Source organism: Trachymyrmex septentrionalis, unplaced genomic scaffold, assembly GCF_001594115.1.
Source record: "Trachymyrmex septentrionalis isolate Tsep2-gDNA-1 unplaced genomic scaffold, Tsep1.0 scaffold231, whole genome shotgun sequence".
NCBI lineage: Eukaryota > Metazoa > Arthropoda > Insecta > Hymenoptera > Formicidae > Trachymyrmex > Trachymyrmex septentrionalis.
The window spans coordinates 441802-448975 of NW_017305388.1; the positions used below are offsets into that span (position 1 = coordinate 441802).

The 7174-nt window shown below is 28.5% G+C and overlaps 1 protein-coding gene across 5 annotated transcripts in view; it reads left to right on the plus strand.

The window, feature by feature from the left end:
• LOC108748563 overlaps window positions 1-7174 on the plus strand; it is a 50986-nt gene that overhangs the window by 14753 nt on the left and 29059 nt on the right. Inside the window, exon 1 of one of the 5 annotated variants that reach the window (XM_018486789.1) lies at window positions 2276-2300. The exons of the other annotated variants lie outside the window; for them this stretch is intronic. The gene's annotated coding sequence lies outside the window, so the exon portion shown is untranslated. Of the gene's footprint in view, window positions 1-2275; window positions 2301-7174 lie in introns of those variants that run through there. 5 annotated transcript variants of the gene reach the window in all.

Here is a 7174-nt window from a genome sequence, read left to right on the forward strand (position 1 = left end):
AGAAGACGTCGCGCAAATAATATATCTATGAAGTATGAAGCTTCTTTATTCATTAAAACGTGCTAAACACTTCATAGATATATTATTTGCGCGACGTTTTCTGCGCTTGACTCCTACTGCTCGTATCCTTTCCAGTTTATTGTTATTAAATATTGCTTATATAAAATAACTTATAATAAATATTATAAATTATTGATGAGGTACGATTTAGGCGATTAGTAAGTACGCATTCGGCAACTCTCCCGTAAATAATATTTTGTTACTTACCTTTCATTTGTGTAAAAATGTGAATTAATCCATTTCCAGGGACGGCATTATTTTACCCATTTCAAAAAAATCCAGGAGGTTTTTTTTGGGTTTTATTGAAATTTTGTATAAGAAAAATAAATTTTTTAATCGATAACACATAAAAGGAACATATTTATAAATATTTAATGAATATAGAGTATACTAAACTAACTGAACTGATATAATTTTAACATATTATATTATACCAATTTTATTTGATAAATATCTATTAATCACATTCTTGGCGACGCCACCCAAGGTTAAATAGATGTGATCATAGCTCTTTTTAAACCCTACAACTTTTGTCTGAAATATTTTTTTCAAAAATGCTTACTTTTGAAAATATTTAAGAGGTCTAGAACTTTTTACACGCCTTGTGTGTGTGTGTGTGTGTGTATTTATATTGTATATATATTTTGTAATAATATTTAAAACTGTAATATAATTTTATTTAAAGGCATATTTTATTTTAATGCATATTTGGTTTTATAAGTCTCCTTTCCGTGGAAATTTACTTAAAATTGAATCTAAATTACATTTAAATATCTATAAAATATGTAATATACATTCATCACTTTTGGACTGATTTTTTATTCTATCCAAATGTTTTTTATTATTTTATATATATAATATTATGTATGTAATTTTATATGTAATGTCATCATTTCTTTCTTTATCTTCACTACAAAAGTATTTTTTTTTATATTTGAAAAATTCATCATTATAATATTTTTATAATAAATTAGATAAATAAAGGATATATAAGAATCAACCGTGGATCTCTTGATGCGTAAAGTATATTATATTTCAATCGTTGATCATATAAAAATTAATAATGTTCTACATATTTCGACTACACGATTGAATTCTCTTTAGAAACAAAAACTTACAAATTTAATGTTATAATATTTTTACAAAATTCTTTTATAATTAATTTTATTTGAATATGTAATTAAGTAATGATAAATACAATGTAAACTAAATATTACTAAATATTAACTAAATATTGAAAAAAGTATCAAATAATCAATTTTATCAAAAAAATCTCAAAAACTTCAATAAAACCCAATAAAACCTCCATAAAACCCAGTGGGTTGAGCTTTTTTAAAAAAGTCCAGGTTTTTTCCAATCCTGTGATACCTTCTGTAATTAGTTTTAAAATAAATAGTGTCTATATTAACTTAGTAACTAATGAACTAAATTTGAGTCTTTATATATTTTCTTGTGGGTTGAATTGTAATCTCATTGTTTCAGTGAATTAATGACATAGGGAGTACAAGCAATGGCAACTTACAGAAATGATTAAAAATAACTCTAAAAATTGAGTATAATTTGACACTATAACTTTAATAGTGCAGAAATCGTACTCGCATTTGACAAACGAAAGGATTGTTTGGGTTCGAAACTGTTTTTGCAACCAACATATCGAGCACTTTAAACGGTAAATGTGCATAGGTATATGAATGAATATTACGAACATTTGAGAGCTGCCGCTGTTTGAATTTGTTTTCTTTTTTTCTCTCCTTCCGTTTTAATTTACATGATGATTGAAAGGTAATGCAAATTGAAGTACCACAGTACTAATTAGGTTTGAAATAAAGTTCAGTTTATATAAGGATATAAAAGTATGTCAACTGAGCATCGATTAAAATTAGAAGTTGCAACTAATATAACCGCAGTTAATTGGCGACTTCTGATTGCTCCATTGTTACCTCACGCGATAAAATTACGTTCTGAAAATTGTACACGCTAAGAGATGAAGAGAGAGAGAGAGAGGGGGGGGGTGCAGATATACGTATGTATATCGCGTTGCAGACGGCACTACGAAGGGCGAACCGCGAAAGCGGTGGGGAGGATGCCGAGTGTTGTGCACATTGAAAGGGCAGACTGGCTGGATTCAAGTATCGCTATCTCTCTAGCGTTGCCGGATCTCATTCGTTTCGCCATGGGCGAAAAAACATAAGCGTCGACTCGCAGTTCCCGGATTTTCTTCTGTTCATACAAAAAAGAAGGTACAAAAAGTACGCATAAGAGATATATGTCGCGTGGAGTTTTAATTCATCCTTTATTTCTTGTACTGCGTTTATTTCTGTTATTCTTTAAATTCCACATTACTGATCGCGTTTCTCATCTAACTGTATCTATTTTTTTTTTCGGTTAAGAATACATGTATGATAATGATAGTCACCGTACATGGTGCACTTTATAGCGCGCGATCGTGAACGATAATCGGGCAATAGATTAGGTGAGCGCAGCTAATATATCGATTCGCGATTCTAGGATTTATATCCCTACGTTCCTAAGAACGTGCATTATATAATCCTCGTGACTCTTCACTTGTAGTCGGATGCAATCTCTCACTCGAACTTATTTATTCACGACCTGACCGGCTTGATCTAATATCCGTGTCACACTACACATCGGAGATTGAAGATTGCGAATTAAAGATTAGAATTCGACCAATCGGATAATTTTAATTTTAATCCGTTTTATTTTGATTGGCAGAATTCTAATCCTCAATTCGCAATCTTTAATCTTCAATGCATAAGGAATCAAGCTTCGTGAATCATCTCGATCAGCCGTGCGATGAATCATATTGTATATTATATTTATCTCGTGCTATTCATCGCGCGAGGTGCAAGGCAATATATTCTCTAAACCTTGTAGAGTCAATCTTACTTTCTGAAGAGTGAAGTCTCACTCAGTTAAAGATTGAAAATTGGGTTAGTCTTCGAAAAAGAATGAAAATATTTTTACCCTTGAAAAAAAAAGTTGATTCTTTTAGAATGAATCTCACTCCAAGACAGTGAAAATTGTCTACTCTTTTTTTAGGGTAGCGATCAGGGGAAATATAGTATGTATGTACGTATACATAAAAAAATTTTCACTTTTCACGTTCCCGCCCTAGGGGAAAAGTTACACGATCGCTACTCAGAGTGAAAATATTTTTTTTTTAAGATGCACAATTTTTAGTCTTTTGGAATGAGAGTTCACTATTCACTCAAAGAGATTTAGAGAGTAAGTACATCCATACATACATATTTTCCTGCACCTGCACTCTCGCGAAATCTTTCACATGCTGGCGCCTTTGACGGAACAAGTTTTGAATTTCTACGTTACGGATAAGATTCTCGAACCGTCTTTATTCCTCGCATCCTGCCTTGCGAGAACCTGATTATTCCGGCCAACGATTCGCTCTGAAGCGCATAGAAACACTGCGCTTCTTTTCCACGCGACCTTCTCCTTTTGCAATTACTGTACGAGTTTGATATGTGAGTTACACAAACAAACTGAATGGGATTGTCGCGAGCTGAGGATCCCGTGGGTACGATGTCATCGCGCGTAGCAAACCAACAACTGTAAGCTCTGTTTCAATGATACTTCATGTTAGACACCCACGCTTGAACATGTTCTTCTACTCCAGAGAGGAGAAAAACACAAAGAAGATACATGAGAGCGTAGTCTTTTCGTGAAAAGAAAGGAAAAAAAAACTAATCGGATAGATTAGATTAATGTAGGCGAATAACGTGTAAAATAGCTTATTCGTTATTACCTTTTAAGACGATAATTGTCTCGAGGCGAATAAATACAGCTCTGTAAACGGAGTCGTCGCGACAATCACGCGCGACATTCTTCCAAGTGACACATCCACGCGCTATTCATCTCTGATCTATGAATGGGAGCTATTCATTCCTGTTTACGTTCTTATCATTCGATAATAGTGCAATAACAAGCCAGCTTTCTAACTTGCCGTTACCGCACCTCCCGAAAATTTATCGTTTTCTCGTTTCCTTCCTAGAAATGAATCCTTTTATGTGTCCTTCACGAACAACGTATTATTTGAACAGGCACGTTTGGAGAAATAAGATTAGAGCAATTGCTTTACCGCATCAATGTTGGCGAGTATCATTTTTTTATTGCAATTAAATATTTTTATTGTGTACTATTATTTCTTGCATTCTTTTTAACCAAGTCTTTCATTGGGTCTTTTTTTTATCTTTGTAAATTTTTTTTATTACGGATTTTATAAGTCGTCAGTTTTTGGTATAAAATCTTTTATATAAATGAGATAAAACGATTTATTTATTAACATAGAAATACACTTTTTGATAAAAAGAAGTGACGCACAGTTCTATAGACAAAAGGTTTTTATCACTGAAAAAAAAAAAATTGTAACCAATTTTTTTTGCAACATTGGTAATTGTAGTATCTACAATATAACTAATTTTATAGAATAATAGCTACTAATTTAGTACTCAACATTGTCAAGATATAGTTATGGCATTTGTATATCATTAATTGATAGTGAAATAGTACCTCAACTGCATTAAATAGTTAGGCCTCATAAAAATAAGACATAACAATTAAATTTTTCTCATTTAGACAAACACTTTTTTAATAAAGCACACTATATAATATCATAGTAATTAATTAATCATTGTTGAAGTAACTTTAAAAATACATTCAAAACCTTGTCACTAAAGCTGTTCAGTGATTATGAGCAGTACGCGGTATTATTATCAGGGACACAACGGAGTTCAATTTCTCTTAAGAAGAAGATCTCTCAGTATACAATAAAAGATGCAACATACACTTTTTTTGCACAATTCAATTAGATTCGAACTTTGAAAGCAAAAGTAAATAAGAGATGCATCTCGACAGCACAGTTTTTAGTTCTTTTCAAAAATTCAGTAACTTTGAAATTCCTAGGAATTATCTACACCTATCATATAAAAATTTGTAACTATGCATTATAAAGATTTACTAAGAATAAAATATAAATGAAATAAACTAATAAAATACAGTATTAATTATTTGTAATTGATTAATATTACTATATGGTTAATATTACTATATTTTCTTAGTTCATGTAACTTTTTAGTGTTTCTATTAAAATTTTATAATATATAACAAATATTTGTTTGAATACAAGTGCCAGTTGAATATTTATTAAATGTAAACATATATTTATTTGATACAAGAATCATTAATTTGTTTTACCTATTATTATTACCAGCTAAATATTCCTGACATATTCATAAAAGATTCCTAAAATCCCCCAAAAATATTTCAAGGATATTCCAGAATACTCCGAAATATTTATATATTTTATTTAACCAATATTTATTTTCCATAAATAAATGTTATATTAGTACTATTCAAACAATGATTTATTAAAATTTAATACATTTTTCTCTTAGTGTATGAGGAAGATCTTATATGCCGAAGTATCTGTCATTGTTGAGAAAACGATCTCAATGTTTAGACCTATGTGTAACTTTTTATCCGAGAGAACTGTATACAACAATTATAGAAGATATTAACCGTTATTTATATGTCATGATAAATACAAGAGTGTTAGGCTATTCATACATAGTCCGTTCTTATTTTAAGAGCTTAATTTATTATCTTAAGTATCTCAGAAAAAAACTCATAATAATAGCAACTATATAGATGATAACTATATAAATTTTGAATGCAGAACAGTAGTATACAAAAAAAGTTGGATAAATTATTTTATAATTTATTCAATAACAATTTTATGATTATTGTGAATAAAGTTAACAATTTATTATTTTAAAATTATTGCATTTGAAATTGAATGGTTATGAGAACTAATAAGTAAAAATTGCACTTTATGGAAAGAATAATATTAATTATCGCATTTTAATTCCATGAACACATATTTATGTAAATTATAATTCAAAATCGTTATAAATTATAACATCAATACAATGCGATTGATCAATCGATGAATTAAAAACTCACTCTAGTAAATTATGTATTAACTACAAAATACAGCCATTCAGGGAAAATGACGTAATGGCGACAATTATCTAGATGATGATTACATAAGTTTTATATGTAGAATTAATGTTATCCAACATAGTTGGATAAATTATTATTATTTTATAATTTATTCAATAACAATTTTATAGTTATTGCAACTGAAGTTAATTATTTTATAAAGTTATTACAATTAAAGCCGAATAGTTACGATTGCTGATGAATAAAAATTGCACTTTTATGGGAGAAATAAATTCAATTATACTTAATTCCATCCAGAATACATATTTGTGTACATAAATTATAATTCTAAAAAAATACAATTATAACATTCTAATATCATATATAATTTTTTTAAATAACTATATATAAATCATTAACTATGTATATAATTTTTGGAATTTTTTATATTTAGTTTAATATAAATTTACTTTAGTATAATAAGTTACTTTGAATATATATTATATTGTCGTAACAAAAATCTTTTCTTTCCTGAAAATATTTTTTTGCCTAATAATATTTTATAAAAAATAACGATTAAAACTTAATTAAAAGCATAAAAAATAAAAATAAATGTAAGATTAAATATAAAATATTAACTCTTTACATATATATACATTGAAGAAAAAGTGTTTGATTATTGCATTAATTCCGAATAATAAAAGAATTATAATCAGAAGAATTATTTTTGTACAATAAGTATATTATAATGTTAATAATAATAGTCTTATACACTCAGAAAAAGTGATAAGAACTAGATGGCAATTATGCAAGTTTTGTGTGCAGAACTACTAATATACAAAGTTAGATAAACTATTTTATTGTTTATTCAATAACAAATTTATAATTATTGTACTGTTGTTAATAATATAATTTACTATTTTAAAGTTACTACAACTGAAACTCAATGATTATATTGTAAGTAACTATCATGCAATATGTATAATAATTAATAATATAAATTGTATGATATTGTAATAATATGAATTATATTCTTGAGGCTTTTTTTTTCCACGGGTGCTTTCTATATAAAGATTATGTATTTCGCGGGTTTTCTCCGTGTCCAGATCCATTTTTGGAGTACCCATTCCATGGATTG